The 17,484-nt window shown below is 36.0% G+C and overlaps 1 pseudogene; it reads right to left on the minus strand.

The window, feature by feature from the left end:
* Positions 1–6,649: 6,649 nt before the first annotated feature.
* LOC114023810 overlaps positions 6,650–17,484 on the minus strand; it is a 128,027-nt pseudogene continuing 117,192 nt past the window's right edge.

Raw genomic sequence — 17,484 nt, forward strand, 5'->3', positions numbered from 1 at the left:
AAGACTTGAGTTAAGATCTGGCCTCAGATACTTATTAGCTGTGTGATCCTGGGAAAGTCACTTAACCTTGGTTTGTCAAATCCATGAAAACTGGGAATGAACTGCAGGCACACTTTCTCCAAGCTCTTTTCATATATATTTCTGTTACATAATTCAATGCCTTAGCAATATTCTAGATTGCCTGGTAAATATTATAGGACTTCCAGAAATCTCTCAATGTCTGGTCCTTATTTGTAGCCAAAGCTATACTTGTCTGGGCAAATGTAGTGTGTAAATAATACACCCTGAAATTCACAATCACTCTCTGATCCATAGGTTGTAATAAAGAGGTAGTATTGGGGAAAGGTCGATCACTTTTACATTTTCATTAAAATCATCCAGATGGGGAGGGTAACCTGGGGTATTATCCAAAATAAGTAGAATCTTGAAAGGAATGACATTATCATTACCAAACTTCTTGGGAATTCTTGGGACTTGGGAATAAAACAGTGTATCAACCATTGTTCAAAGATGATAAGTGTTCTCCATGACTTGGGGTTAATGAAATAATGCACAGGTAGTGTTATCTTGCTGATTCCTTTCAATGGTCTGGGATTATCTGAGTGGTGCACAAAAACAAGTTTTAATTTGTAAGTTCCAGATGGATTTCCTCCAAGCAGAAGAGTAACTCTACTTTTCTAATAAGGTTTATGCCCTGGCATAGTTGTTTTTTTTTTTCCTCCACTAAAATGTAGTTTGGAGATGTCATTCTTTGATAAAATAGGCTGGTTTTGTCTACATTAAAGATTTGCTCTAGCAAATAGAAATGTTCACCTATTTTTTTTTTTTTTTGCAGTTACTCTGGGAATTTCTTTGCTGCTTCAATATCTACATTAGCAACCTCTCTTGACACTTGCACATTGTGAAAACCTGCACAATTTTTAAATCATGCAAACCAACCACTGCTTGCTATAAATACCTGTGTTCCTTTAGGGTACTTTACCTTTAAATCTTCAAAGTGGCTCTGAGCTTGGCTTGAATTGTCATTAAGTTTAAAGTAATATTATTCTGAGTCTGGTCTTCTATCCACATAATAGTTTTATCCATCTCTAGAATGGCACTTTCTGTTTATTTTGACAGATAAGTTGATTTCATGTAAGCATTGACTTTTGCTTGCTCTTTCCCTGGGCAGCATCCTTCACTATGGTGTCTACAGTTGATTCTGCAAGACAAATTTCATGTGCAATAGATAACAATTTTTGCCTTTTTTATTTTCTAATTACATTCATTTTAATTTCCAAATCTATTGCCTTATGTTTTTGATATGGTTCACTTTTCCCCTCAAGAGCATGTTTGCTGCCAGACATGGTGAAAATATTAACATAGGGAGAAAGGCACAGTGCCATTCATGGTCTACAGACACAAAGGAGCTGACATAGAAATCCTTCTCAGCTTCCTACCTTTCCATATAGTACAGTCTTTCTTATCGTACAGTGTCTGCTTTGTGTAAGGAATTTTCTTTTTTGTTTTTTGGAATGAAGATTTCTTTCAGAATTCTTTATGTAGAGTTGAATTTGCAAAATGTGAGTTTATGTAAAGTGAGAATTGTAGAATTATTTTCGAGGAAATAGAAAGTGTTGTAGATGAAGCCAAGATGTTGCAGTAAAGGCAGGCAATAGAAATTGCCAAATGTCTGATGAAATGATATTTCTTGGCTACCTTTGGGTGCATAAAGCCAATGTGATAATATCTAATAGCATATTATGAATTATATACTATACATTTATATCATAATTATATATTATATGAAATTATTTCTATTGTATATGATATAATTCTTCTCTAAAGTCAACCTAAAAGCCAACTTTTTGTTTAGAAGCATTTTTTTCTTTCTTTTGGTTTCAGTTGTAGTAAGAATTTATTAAGATTGATGTAGTTCCAAATCTCTACTAGTATGTCCATTCATTAGTTATTAGATAAGGCTCTCACACTTAGAATACTATCAGCTAAGTGAGAGTTTATACACAGTCTAAAAATTATGTGTTTCTGAGGACTCTTGGCTGTCTTTTCTTCTATTATTCTACTCTTATTACAGAAGTTGGAGGTGGCCACACCAGACTGAGGGCAGTTTTTTTTTTTTAATTTTTCTTTGTTTCAAAAAATTTCCATGGCCAAAAAAATTCATCACCAAGTGACCAGCTTCCTTATGCTGAGCTTCTCCATACTTAACTAGGATATTCCTCAGAAAACTGATTTGATTTTTTCCAGGATTGCATTTATAGCATGGTTAAACCTGCCAGGAAGTATTATTTTCTAGCATATTTGAATCACCCTAATGACAGAATGAAACATTAGATAAGACTTTATAGTGGACACCATTTCAACTAATGCACCTAATATCACATTAGTGTAACTTTCTATTACAATAATTAACTTTTTAAAACGCCGGAGCAACAAAGTGGCCCTTGATAGTCCATGTAGTTCACACAATTTTGGCTTAAGGGAGGTTATTTTAGACTCAAATGTATGAGTCACAATCATGCCAAGCACTTACTTAAAAAAATTCCTAACATTTAAACAGAGATTAGGCTCTCTGCATAACTTTTCACTTTCCTTCATCTGTAGCTAACCTTGGGCCTCAGCAGTTGAGGCAGAATTCAGTTTACTGGCAATGTCTGCCTGTATGACAAAACAGTGGATTATATTATAGTATCTGTGAATAGTAGGCACCTGTAGGGGACACTGGAGAAAGAGCCAATCTTTTATCTATATATTCGTTAGATAGGATCTTTTGCTCTGAGCTAGCCACTAAAGATGGTGACATCCCTCAATATATCCTTCTCTTTGATCCTCAGAGATGTGGTGGAATGTTGTGCTAAATGAATGTCTTTTATTTAATAGACAAACCTTGTGTGTGTGTGTGTGTGTGTGTGTGTGTGTGTGTTTTACTGTCCTAGTTAAAGCAAGTCATGGGTTCAAGAATTTACAGGATATTGATATTTGGGAAGCTGATACAAATAAACTTTATTAGTAAGTGGCATAGCAATCAGGCAAAACAAACAAAAATTCAACATATATACACTCACTGTATGGCAATATATACAGACAAGATGCAACACGGATGCAAAAAACTCATCCAGTATGAAGCGGGGAGAGACATGTGAGGGAGGAAACATACTTAAAGTTGAGGTTCAGATGGCAAAATTATATATCCTGACAGTACGAGAACTGTGATTATCTTCCTTGTATCTGATTCATCAATCTTTAAGATATTGTGCAATTTTTACCAACTCTATTGACATATATTTAATATTTTAATATAAGTTCATTTTATAAATACCATTTTTCTAATTCCTTTATTGTTGGATATTTTTTATATTTTTATATGATCTCAATTACTCATTGTGTTCTCATTTTTCCATTGATATTTTCATTATAAAGTTATAAAACAGGGACTAACAGAGGTGAGAGGGAGGAGATTAGGTGAGTTCAAGGGTGTTGATCTTCTGATCTGCTTCATTAATCTCTGTGAACCTCACCCTAGTTCAGTAAAGAGAGGCATTGCAAAGATATCAATAGCTAAATTAGTTGGATGCTAGATATCCTATAATTACCCTCCTTCAGCATTTCCTCCCATGCCTGAAAAAGTGCTCAGCAAGGCTCTTTTTAAATCCGTCCTGTGTATCTCTAAATATTTTTGTAGTACCTTTTGAACTTGACATAAGTAAGTAGTTTTCATGAGCAAATGGAAATGTGTAACCGCTGCATTATTAAAGGATTGTGGGACACTATTCTTTCTAATGCCTCAGGCTGTAAAGTAGGTGTTTGAGAATCTCATCAACTTCAGTTTTTTTTTCAATAGTTTTTATATTCTTAGAATGAAAGGGAGCTTTTTATGACACTTTGATAAAGCAAGGGTTACTGTTAAATAATGACCATTTATGGCAAGAAGACAGTATGATAGGTGTGATAAAATCAAGGAACTAGTAGGAATCTGTGAGTAGGGTGGTGACATTTTAGAAACTTAATGCAACTTGAAAAAAAAATCAAAACAAAAAATTAAAAACAAAACAGGCCTCCTTGTCTTAGGTCTTCCTTCCATCACCAAAGAGCCTAATTACTTATGGCCAAACTCTTTGCAGCTCAGTTTTAGTACCTCATACACTGAATACTCCAACATCAACCATGCTCAGGCAATCTTATAGGTCACAGATAAGAGGCCTGATTCTGGGTCTCTATAGTATCTGAGACACTACTTAAAGTATCTCAGAACCAAAAACTATTCTTAGGTTGGATTTACAGCTATTTTGAAAGATTCTCTGGCAAGTCTAGGTAGGTTAAAGGGTTTTGTGCTATACGTCATTGTTTTAATGTCCTTGTCTGAATAAATGAATGAATGAATAGATGGAGAGATTAAAATAAGAACTTATTAGCACTTACTATGTGCCAAATGCGGTACTAAAAGAAGAACCAAGTTGCATTTCCACAGGTTTCTCAGGGTTTTGATAGGAACGAATTTTCAGGGCCATAAAAATGATGTTTTGGAATATGGGGCTGAGAAAAGGACATTTGGAGCCACCCTTCAATACTGTCAATCTAAACCCCATCTATATTTTCTTTCAGGAACCTTGGATATTGTAACCAAATAAGTCATAGCAAAGAAACAGTTCTTCATATAGTTCTTTCTGAAGTTGAGAAAAGAATTTCTACCAGACATTTTTTGTCCTTCAAAGAAAAACTAGGAAGAGCAAACACAATTGACTTTTTGTGCTAGATAACAATTACATTTATAGAATGCTTTAAAGTTTACACAGTCATGGGAAAGTAATGCAATAAACACTATCTCATTTTAAAAGATTAAGAAACTGAAACTTTGGAAGCTTGTTACTTACCCATGCTCACATGACAAATAAATGGCAAAACCAGGATGTAAACCCAAATGATCTGACTCCAAGTTCAGAGCTATTGTGCTCAGAAACTCCGGGTAGTTTTGTTTTTGTTTTTTCCTTTATGGTTATAGATTGTTCCAAATGTTTTAGAATTCATAGGATACCCCAGCTCTGAGTATGATCACAGATTTATAACTAGAATGGATCTCAGAAGTCATATAGGTCAAACCCCAAACATTTCAAATGAATTAACTGAAGCCCAGAGAGGTTGAGGTTGGTAATAAGTGACTGTGCTGTCATTTGAACCCTAGCCTTATTTCAAGTCACTACTTTTTCCATTACACTGTGCTGCCTCCACTATGTCCTACAATGAGGTCATGCTTTGTTCTCTAGTGGCTCACGTTATAGAAATTCTCATCTTCATCCATCACCCCTTATTACTCTTTGACCATTCCCTCATCAACCACTTTACTGCCCTGCACTGACCATCTCCTCATGCTGGAGAAACCTTCAACCTGGGGTTCCTCTGTGGTGACTTGGTATGCCATCTACAAGACGACCATTTGAGGAAAGTCAGAGCTATCATGCCTCACTTCATTCTTTACCTTCTGTCTCTTTACTATATACCCCACCAGGGGTGCTGCCAGCAAATCTGCCACTCCTAACTCTATCCCAGCCATCCAGTGGATTTAGAGTCATGAACCATGATCAAATAAAATCTGCTAGTACTACTGGATTGATGTGTTCCCCTATGACTCCATTCACAATCCCACAATTCCTATAAATTCCCAGGCCAAAGTGTTCCTTCCTGCTACTACTCCTCTTTGTGTGTTACCCCCCTCATTAGAACACTAGCTTCTTGAGGCAGAGACAGTCTTTGCTCTCATATTTATATTTCTACTGTTTACTCTAGGGTTTAGTACATAGGAAGCACTTGGTAATTTTTTAAAGATTCATGTATCTATTAATCCATCCATCCTATGGTACAGATAGGACAGACTTTAAAATTAAATCATAACTTCTACCACTTGTATGTGATATAGACACTTAATTTCATTTACAGTTTTTATTCAGGAATTCTGGGAGCCAAGATGGCAGAGTAAGCGGTAAATAGCTGTAGCTCTCCCATATTCACCTCCAAACAACCATAAAATAGCACCCCAAAACAAATCCTGGAAAAATGTCGTCAGTGGAAAGATGGGGCAGAGTGGTCCTTTAGCCCAGGAGACTTGGAGGATTGGCAAGAAAGGTCCATCTTACTCGGGTAAAAGGGGACCACAGTCCAAGAGAAAAAGTGTCCCAGCAAGTCAGCAGAAAGCCCCACCTCAGCAAATCAGGCTATATATCGAGCCCCAGTGTGGTGGAGCAGATAAATGCCAATACCAGGATCCTCCATTTGTCTTAGCATAGCCAAGGGAATGGCAGATTCCAGCCCCTAGAACCACCATGTGCTTCAATGAAGCCAGGGCAGGTATCCTGCTGTGGACTTTCCTGTGCTTCAGCACAGTCCCAAGCAAACAGGTAGACACCAACCCTATGGATGCCTAACCAAACAGGCAGCCACCAGTCAGCACTGGCTCACCATGCTTCAGCATAGCACTGGGCAAACAGGCAGTCTCCAGAGGACTGACCACCATGTGCATCATTGTAGCGACTGGAAAATGAAGAAACACCCCAATGGGCCTCAATATATGCCAGACACCACCACTAGTATTCCAGCTCAAAACCAGGCAACACTGCCCTATGGCCTCCAGCAGCACCAGCCAACCCCTACCAGTGCATCACCAGACATGAAGGTCTCCCATAGGGCTCAGGGCAACAGCAGCACAACACCAGGTAAACAGCCAGGGCCTGCAGCCAGTAGCACAAGAAGCCAGAGACAGTGCCCCTGTCACCCTGGGAGCAGAACTGCATTTGAAACAAAGGAAAAAAGGTTTAAAAAATGGTGAGCCAGAAACAACAACAAAAAACAATCTAACCATAGAAAGTTATTGTGGTGGGAGGGAAGACCAAGACACAAAATCAGAAGAGGGCAACAATGTTAAAGCGCATTTTGGTCAACCCCAAAGAAAAACAGGAAGCAGTCTCAAGTCCAGAATGATCTCATAAAAGAGTTCCAAAAAGGAGCTTAAAAATCATGTAAGAGAGGCAGCAAAAATTGGGGCAGTGATGCAACCTAATTTTGAAAAAACAGTCAACCATTTGGAAAACTGTTTAAAAAGTAGAATTAGCCAAATGGAAGAGGAGATGCAAAAACCCACTGAAGAAAGCAACTCCTTAAAGAGTACAATTGGCCAAATGGGAAGTACAAAAGCTAATTGAGGAAAACAACACCTTAAAAGTTAGAATTGGGCAAGTGGAAGCTAATGACTCTGTGAAATATCATGAATCAATCAAACAAATTTAAAAGAATGAAAAACTGGAAGAATATACAAAATCTCTCATGGGAAAAACAACTGACCTGGAAAATAGATCCAGGAGAAACAATATCAGAATCACTGGAATACCTGAAAGCCATTATCAAAAGGAGGACCTGGACAGTTTCTTTTAAGAAATTATCAAGAAAAACTGCCTTGATGTCCTGGAAATGGAGGACAAAATAGGCATTGAAAGAATCCACCAATCACCTCAGGAAAGAGATCCTAAAATAAAAATGAATAAATAAATAAAAATAAAGAACATTATAGCCAAATTTCAGAATTGTAAAGTCAAGAAAAAAAAAATACTACAAGGGGCCAGAAAGAAACAATGTAGACATCTGGGAGTCACAATCAGGATCACACAGGACCAGGCAGCTGCAATATTAAAGGATCAGAAGTCATGGAACATGATATTCTGGAGTGCAGAGGAGCTAGGACTACAAAAATCACTTATCTGAGAGGCAGCAAGGTGGAACAGTGTATAGAGTACCGCCACTGTACTTAGGAGGACCTGAGTTCAAATATGGCCTCAGACACATGACACTTACTAGCTGTGTGATCCTGGGCAAGTCACTTAACCCCAATTGCCTCACCAAAAAGGCAAAAAAAAAACAAAACAAAAAGAATAACTTATCTGGCAAAATTAAGCATAATACATCAAGGGAAAAATGGTCATTCAATGAAATATAAGAATTTCAAGCTGTCATAAGAACAGCAGAACTAAAGCAAAAGTTTGACCTCCAGTATCAAACCTCAAGAAAAGCATAAACAGGTAAAAAAGAAAAATAAAACATAAGGGATTCAATAGAATTAAACTGTTTACATCTGTTACATGGGAAGATGATACATGTAACTCTTAAAATTGCATAACTAACAGTACAGATTGAAGGGATAGATAGATAGATAGATAGATAGATAGACAGATAGATAGATAGATAGATAGATAGAGGATATGGGTATAAGGGTGAATTTGAGGGAATGACATAAAAATTAAAGGGTGAGAAAGATAAGTGCAATGGGTACAGAAGGAAGGGAGAAGTAGAAGGGGGTAAATTATCTCAAATGAAGAGGCTAGAAAGACATATTACAATGGGGGGAAAGATAAGGGGACAATGGGCATCACTTGAATCTTACATTCATCAGTATTGGCTCAGAGGGAATAATATACATGATCAGTTGAATATAGAAATCTATGTTACCTGACAGGGAAGGAGAAGAGGAGATTAAACAAAGGGCAGGGGTGACTGACAAAAGGGAGGGCAGATCAGGGGAGGTGGTGGACAGTGAAAGGAGAGAGAGGACAAACAAGAGGAAGAATAGAATGGAGGGAATACACAGGTAGTAATTGTAAGTGAATGTCAATGGCATGAAATCTCCCATAAAATGGAAGTGGACAACAGAGTTGATCAAAAACCAGAATCCTGTGATATGTTGATTACAAGAAATATGCTTGAATCATAGAGACACACACAAAGTAAAGGTAAGGGGCTAGAGAAGAATGTATTGTGCTTTAGCTGAAGTTAAAAAAAAAAGCTGGGGTAGCAATCCTGATATTAGACAAAGTAAAAGCAAAAACAGACCTAATGAAAGAGATAAGGAAGGAAACTACAACTTGCAAAAAGACAACACAGACAATGAAGCAATCAAATTAGAAGAACAAAAAATAGACTACCTGTCACATCTATGGGAGGGGAAGAATTCATGCTCAAACAAGGGGTAGTGAGCATTACAATGTATAGAATAGATAATTTTCATCATATTAAATTGAAAAGCTTTTGTGTAAACAAAATTAATGCAATCACGATTGGAAGGAAAGCAGAAAACTGGGAAACAGTATTTATAGAAAGTGTCTCTAATAAAGGCCTCATTTCACAAATATATAGAGAACTGAGAATATACAGAACTATATCAGAGTACAAGCCATTCTCTAAATGATAAATGGTCAAAGGATATGAACAGGCAATTTTCGGATGAAGAAATTAAAGCTATCTATAGACATATGAAGAAATGTTCTAAATTACTTTTGATTAGAGGAATGCAAATTAAAACAATTCTAAAATAATACCTCACACCAATAAGATTGGCTAACATACCAAAAAAAAAGGAAGGATAAATGTTGGAGAGGATGTGGGAAAATTGAGACACAAATGCATTACTAGAGGAGTTGAGAACTGATACAACCCTTCTGGAGAGCAATTTGGAATTATGCCCATACCTTTGTGTATACCCTTTGGTCCAGCGATTCCATTACTAGATCTGTATCGAAAAGAGATCAAACAAAAGGGAAAAGGATCCACTTGTGCAAAAATATTGATAGCAGCCCAATTCATGATGGCAAAATATTTAAAATTGAGTGGAGGCCCATCAAGTAGGGAATGACCGAACAAGCTGTGCTGTATGAATGTCATGGAATACTATTGTGAATTTAGAAATGATCAACAGGCACATTTTGGAAAAACCTGGAAAGACTTTTACAAACTGATACAAAGTGAAAGGAGCAGAAACAGTCAAACACCATATACTGTATTAGCAGCATCATGTGATGATCAACTGTGAATGACTCAGCTTTTCTCAGCAACACAATGTTCCAAGAAAAGTACAAAGGTCTCATGAAGGAAAATGCTATCCATATCCAGATAAAGAACTGATGAACTCTGAATGAATACTGAGGCATATTTTTCTCACTTACCTTATTCTTAATCTTTTTTCCCCTTTTGATCTGTTTCTTCTTCCACAACTGTGATGAGCACAGAAATATTTTGACATAATAGCATATGTATAGACTATATCAAACTTCCTACCATTTTCAGAAGAAGAGAGGGGAGGGAGGAAAGGAGAAAATTTTGGAACTCAAAATCTTGTAGAAATGAATACTAAAAAATGTCTTGTTATGTAATTGTGAGAAAAATAAAACACTATTAAAAATAAAAAGACCCAGACAATTAAAGTAAAATAAAATAAAATAAAATAAAATAAAATTTTTATGTAGGCTTCACTTTTCATTTCTCCCTTTTGTTGAATGGTCTCAATTTGATAGCATGCCTATCCTTCTTCTTGGTTAGCCAAATCTATCATCTGCTTTATATTGTAAACTACTTGAGGGAAAGGGTCCATGTCCTTAAATGTATTGTTGGAGGTAGATGATATATCTCATGCAAAGATATCCAGGTTAATCAATCATAGAGTACTCAGAGGGGAAGAAATTGTAAGAATACTATAATGGCAGGGATAGATCAGTTTATGATAAATTTTATAAGCTAAACATAATATTTCATATTTAAACATGGAGGCAATAGGGAATAAGTAGAGTTTGTTTAAAAGGGGTATGACATGATCATAGAGGCATCTAGGTGGCTCAGTGGATAGAGTACTCATCCTGGAGTCAGGAAGACTTGAGTTCAAATCTGGCCTCAGACACTTACTAGCTATGTGACCCTGGCAAGTCATTTAACTTCTGTTTGCCTTAATCTGCTGGATTAGGAAATGGCAAACCACTCCAGGTTTTTGCCAAGAAAACCCTATAGACAATATTGGCATGCTCTGGTCCACAAGGTCATGAAGAGTCAGACACAAGTAAACACCTGAACAACAACAAATGATATAGTCAGTTCTGCGATTGATAGCTGAGTGGAGGGTAAACTGGAAAAGAGTGATAGTTAAGAGAGAGAAACCAAGCAGAGGGCTATTATAATAATACATGTGTGAGGTGATGAGGGCTTGTACCAGGTGATGGCAAAGTTGGAGGAAAGAAGAGATTGTATATGAAAGATGTTGTAAAATTTAAATCAATAGCAATTAGCTACAGATAGGATATGGGCGTCTGTGTTTGAAAGGGTTAGGAGTTGACTGTCATGCTTAAGTTGCAACCTACTTGATTCATAGGATGGTGGCAATATTGACAGTAACAGGGTAATTAATAACAAAGTAGGATTTTGTGGAGAAGATAATAAGTACTATTTTGGACATGTGGAGTTTAAGATACATATGGGACATCCAGTTTGAAATGTCTAGTGGGCAGTTAGAGATGTAAGATTGGAAGTATGTAAGTGAAGTGAGAGCTTGATAAATACATCTTAAGAATTATTTGCATGGAGTTAAAAATTGAACCTGTGACAGATGATGAACTTACCAAGAAAAATAGTATAAAGGGAATGGAAGAGAGGTCTAAGGACAGACACTTGGGGAACATCCACACTTAGTGGATGTGATCTGGATGAAGATTGAGCAAAGGAGACTAGAGAGAAGTGGTCAGAAGATAAAAAGGTGAACCAGAAGAGAGAGAAGAGGGTGAACAACAGTAAAAGGCAGAAGAGAGATCAGAGAAGATGAATATTGAGAAAAGGTCACTGGATTTGGTAATTGAGATTGCTGGTGACTTCAGAAACAACAGTTTCAATTGAATGATGAGGTTGGAAGTCAGATTTCAGAGGGTTTAGCTTCTAAGTGTGGCCCTTTGACTGAATTCAAACTTCACAGAGCAAATCCTCTTAATAAAAGGATTTGTTCTGTAAAACTTGGATTCAGTCAAAAAGCCACGCCCAAGGACCTAGAAGGCCACATGTGGCCTTGAGGCCACAGTTTGACCCCTCCTGGTTTAGAAGACATGAGGAAAGGAATTGGAAGCACTGATTTTAGATGTATTCCACAAAGACTTTAGCCACAAAAGCAAGAGCAATGATAGCTAGCAGGATTAAATGGATCAAGAAAGAATTTTTTTCTTGCTTATTTGTTTTTTAAGATGAGCTTGGCCTTTTGGGGGGTAAGGCGTGGGCAGCAGGAAAGCAGCCGATAGACAAGAAGAGCTTGAAGATTAGTGAGATAGTAGGGATGACAAAAGGGGCAATATAAATAGAAGAGCCCCTGAAAATAGAAAGGAAGAAACAGAACATTAAAAATCCAATGACATAACAATAAGTCTTAGAATACAATCTAAAGACTTAAATGTTGGATAAATGCTACTTTCAAAAAGAAGTGATGTAGCAAATAAGCTAAAGAGAGCAAATCTACAAATCAATGGGCTCCTGTAAAGTGTAGTGGAACAAAAAAAAATAAAAGGTCTTTAATAAATCATATTTTAAGATACTGCGAAAGAAAACTATCAAGAACTATTTGAACTTGAGGGCACATTGGAAATAGAATACGTGATCAATAGCTGAAAGAAACCTCAAATTTAACACACAGAGAAATATTTCAGACACCATACTAAAATACCATAGCTTCTTGCTTAAAGAAAACCTACTATTAACAATTAGAGAGATTTATTTCACATAGCAAGGAAGCTGGAATTTAGTCAAATCAATTCATAAAAGAGAAACTAGATACTAGATTAAAAAAAAAACACACACAGAAAAAAATGTCCTAAAAAGTTAAGCTTAATCCTGTTTGGGGAAAAAATGACTTTACTTAATAAATTAATAACTACGAGGTATTCCTTTTTGGAAAAAATCAAGGGCTGGATGGAATCTTTGAAATGTAAACAAAAGAGAACCCCCCCCACACACACACATAGACACACCCACCACAATCAAGTCTGAGCAAGTATTGAAATAGCTAAATTATGAAGTACTTATATACTGAAAGAGGAACATGAGATTATGTCCTTTCAGAAGATTATCTCCTTTAAAGTTCAATGAAGTAGCAGAGGAAGACAAATTCAAGATATTGATATTTTTTACAATGAAGAGAGAAAATTGGGGTGGGAAGGAACATCCTAGGAATTCAAAGAAGAGGAAGAGAGAGGACTTTACTGTACTCATAACTATGAGACAAAAGAAAAGATTATATTAGCAAGGAAGTGAAGGAAGGAGAAGAGGAAAATGAATCTCAAGATCCTCCCTTTTATCTGAATCAGGAAAGAGTTTAAAAATTATATGTCTAAGCACACAATAAAATAGGCAAATGACTGAGCTGAGACAGGGGAAGGGAGAAAAAGACATTAAAAGAGGGGGTAAAATTATTTAAGCAAAACAACTTTCATCTATGCATGGTTGATAATGAGAAGAGAAAGGAAGAAAAAGAAGAGAGGTGGTGTGGGAGGCAAAGGGATAGAGAGAAGGTGGAGAGAGGAAAATGGAAGGGAGAGAGGAAGTGAGAGGTGATATAAAGGAGGTGGGCAGAGATAAAAAGAGAAGAGGAAAGGAGGGAGAGAGACAGAGACAGAGACACAGAGACAGAGAGAGACACAGAGACAGTGAGAGAGAGAGAGAGAGAGAGAGAGAGAGAGAGAGAGAGAGAGAGAGGAATCTGATGTATTTCAGTTAGATGATTTTTTTTGTAATAATCATGATTTCCAAGCCAATACGAAATTAGAAATGGTTAAAAATGGGCAAGTATACAACACTACACTAAAGTTAATATAAATAATGAAACATTGTTTTTAAGTATATGTGCACCAGCCTACATAAGACAGACAGTACTTAAGAGAAAAAACAAATTGAATGACAGGGAGAACACACAGGAAAACAATGATTGTTGGTGAATGCCATGTACTCCTTTTGTACCTAAACAAATATAATAGAAAGATAAATAAAACCAAATGTGAATGTGTGAAGAGGATATTAGAAAAAAAGACATGACAATAACTGAATGACAATTATAAATAGTGTACATTTTTCATCTTTTCATAGAACTTTAAAAATTGTCCATATATTAAGACAAAAGAAACTCAAATGGTGCAGAAAGTGAAAAAAAAAATAAATGAATCCTCAACAGACTACATATCTATGTATGTTGCACTTAAGGGAAATCTGAAGAAAGGATTCTAAGATAAATGAAAACTAAATAATGTAATCTTAAAAATGGTAGGTTAAAGAACAAATCATGAGAACCACAAATAGTACTTTTTCAAAATGCTCAAATTGATATACAATCCCACCAAATTGGGAGTATCCTCCCAAATGATACAGATCATTTTGGCTTGTCCATGTTGCAATGAACCTCATCTGTATCCTCCCAAAAGTTCACCATGGAGATACCATCCAATTAAGAGCCTTCTCTGCTTTCTCCTGACATCATAAGTACACTAGTGGAGCTCATGAATTTTCATAATTCATGATTTTTCTATATTTTCCCCTGCTTTAGACATTAACTATGTTCAGACAACAGTCAAAATTTTTTAAAAGCTACTGTAATTTATAAGTAAAAAGAAATGTACATTTACATATACCATTCTTTATTAAACTATTTATACTATAATACTCATGAATTGTCCCTCAGTTATTTCTTATTCTCAGTACATGTTCATTCTCCTCCTTTTTCTCCTCCTACTCCTTTTTTTTCTTTTTTTCTGTATATTTTCTGATAGCTTTTATTTTACTTCTTAAAAAAAAATTATAGTTCTAATATGTTAAAGCATATTTACCCTTATAAGACTTTCCATTTCCTTCTCAGTGATAATTATTTATGTATGGAATAAAGAAAAATAAACATCATAGATAACATTAACAACAAAACAATAAATATCACAATTATATTAATAGATGCAGAAAAAGCCTTTGATAAAATACAGCAATTAGGTTCCTTAAAATGATAAACAATAACTATCTAAAACTAAGCACCAGCAGTATTTGTAATAGTGCAACACTAGAAGCCTTTCCAATAAGATCAATAGATAAAGCAAGACTGTATATTGTCAACTATTATTTGCTATTGTTCTAGAAATGCTAGCTATAGCAATAAGATAAAAATAAATTTGAAAGAATAAGTTTAGGTAAAGAACAGTAGTAAATAATGTGATTTACTTAGCAGGGGTGGGGAACCTGTGACCTTGAGACCACATGTGGCCCTTTAGGTGCTCAAATGTGACAGTCTGACTGAATCACATTTGAGGACTTAGAGGGCCACATGTGACCTAGAGGCTACAGGTTCCCCACCCCTGAGTCTTAGAGGATATAAGACATTCAATGAAAATTAATCAAAATAATTAATAGCATCAATAATGTAGCAAGATATTTATAACATCAGCAAAGTTCATTATTATTACCATACTTTTCTAAAATGTTTGTAGGAAGATATAGATTTTTTTTAAATTTTAAAATAATTATAATATATGAGAGTTGATCTATAAAGATATATGTGTACTGAAAGAATATGTATACTGAAAGAATACTTATATAAATATTAGAAATTAATTCTTACAGAAATAAAGGAGGGCTTAAATATTTGAGGAGGTATTATTCATTGTTCCCTTGGTGCAGTAGAAAAAGCATGGAAATTGGCTTCATGTGACCTGAGTTTGAACCTGGGCTCCAAGTTGACTATCTATATGGCCTTGGTCAAGTCATTTAAACTGTTTGGGTCCCATTTTCCTTATCTATAAAAGAAGTTGGACTAGATATCCTCTTTGAACCCTCCCAGCTCTTGAGACTATTAATTCTGTTTCTATTCATGGTTTATTTTCAAATACACCTTCATTTTTTCATATCACCTTCTCACCTCTACTTTGAAAACATCCTAAAAGAATCTTTCCACCTTAAATTCAGATATTCCCTAGGAAATGCACATATATAGACACATATAGCAAGCTGTAGGCCTCTGTCTCATGTAATATAGAGTGACAGCTGGCACATAGTCAAACAAATGCCAGTGATGTATCAATGACACACCCTTTCCCCAACAGGCACCTGGATGGTTGGCAATTATAGAATATTGCAGCATGTTCTTGATGAAAGCCATGCCCCCTACATAGGGAGCTGTCAAAAGCACACCTGGATAGAAAAAGCAAAAATGTGCAGATATGAGATAGTGGAAGTGAAGCACTCAGTCTCAGGCATTTAAGAGAAGGTTATTATTAGCTGTACCCTTCTTCATCAAGATTATAACCTATATCAGTCTCTAAAGTTAATCCTGTCTAAAAAAGAAAAAAGAGAAAAAGATAGAAAAATGCAGGCTGGATGAAAATTAATCCTGTTTAAAAAAAGTTAGAAAAATACAGGCTAGATGATAGCACGGTTATGTGGATACTGGAATGGTTGAATGTCTGGACCAAAGAATAATCATTAACAGTACAATGTCTTGCTAAAGTAGGGCTCTCTTGGAGTAGCCTATGCATTTGTGTTTGGTCCCATATTCTTTAACCCTTTCATTAATAGAGTAAATAAAGGTAGAGATGAAATGCTTATCAAATTTCCAGATGACATGGGGGGAAGGGGAAAAGTGTGGCAACCAACTCATAAGATGGCAAAATCAAGATCCTAAAAGATCTCAATAACCTAGAAAGCTGGGCCAAATTAAGTAAGACAACATTTGTTAAGGATAAATATAAAATTTTAAGACAAATTGATTTTGTAAGTACAAGGTGGAAAGGAATGTCTAGACTTCAGTTCATCTGAAAAAAAAAAAAGAATCTGAGTTTTTGTGAACAACAAATTCAGTATAAGTCAATATGGACCTGCCCAGCAATACATCTAAATAAAAAGGACCACAGCCCAAATCCCACATGCTAGAGACTGAAATTTTCAGCCTTGCCATAGGAGCACCTTGATAATTAGGTCTTTAGTTTGATATTGTTATACAGTGTATACTATGTACTATTTTGTTGTAGTTGCAAAACAATTAGGAAAGCAGAAAAAAATAATTGACAAGTGTTAGTTTTGCTTCCTCTGCACTGTCAGACTATATCTGTAGTAACACTTTAATGCTGAGTCCTACTTGTCATTTTCTATAAAGGGCATGTAAAAGAAGAAGGCCTAGAAGAAGACAACTGGGCTACTTACTGAAGTACCTCAAGGTCATGCTATATGAGAATTTATTGAAGGAAGTGGGGTTCTTTATTCTGGAGAAAAGAGATTTCACTAACGGCTAACACAGTAGCTGTCTTCAAAGAGTTGAGTGCTATCATGGGAAAGAGATTTGGTCAAATTGGCCTGAATGACCAAGAGAAGGAGCAGCGGGTGAACATTTTAAAGGGAACAAATTTAGGCTTCAGGTGAGAAAAAACTCACTAATTAGAACTTTCCACAAGTGGAATGGGTTTTCTTGGGCTATCATCTCTTCTCTATTCTCTAATATATTCCCTGTTACATCTATGGCCCCCCTCCTCCGTCCCTGTCCTTGGCTAGGAATTGCAAACTATAGCAGAAGACCCGCAAGTCAACTCTGCCTCTGAATTAAGTAGAGAAAAAGATGCTGATAATAGTTAGACTTGGTTTTTTGAGCTACTGGGGGCAAAAAATTAAGAAATTAAGGAAAGAAATACT

Source organism: Vombatus ursinus, unplaced genomic scaffold, assembly GCF_900497805.2.
Source record: "Vombatus ursinus unplaced genomic scaffold, bare-nosed wombat genome assembly UNPS02014818.1, whole genome shotgun sequence".
NCBI lineage: Eukaryota > Metazoa > Chordata > Mammalia > Diprotodontia > Vombatidae > Vombatus > Vombatus ursinus.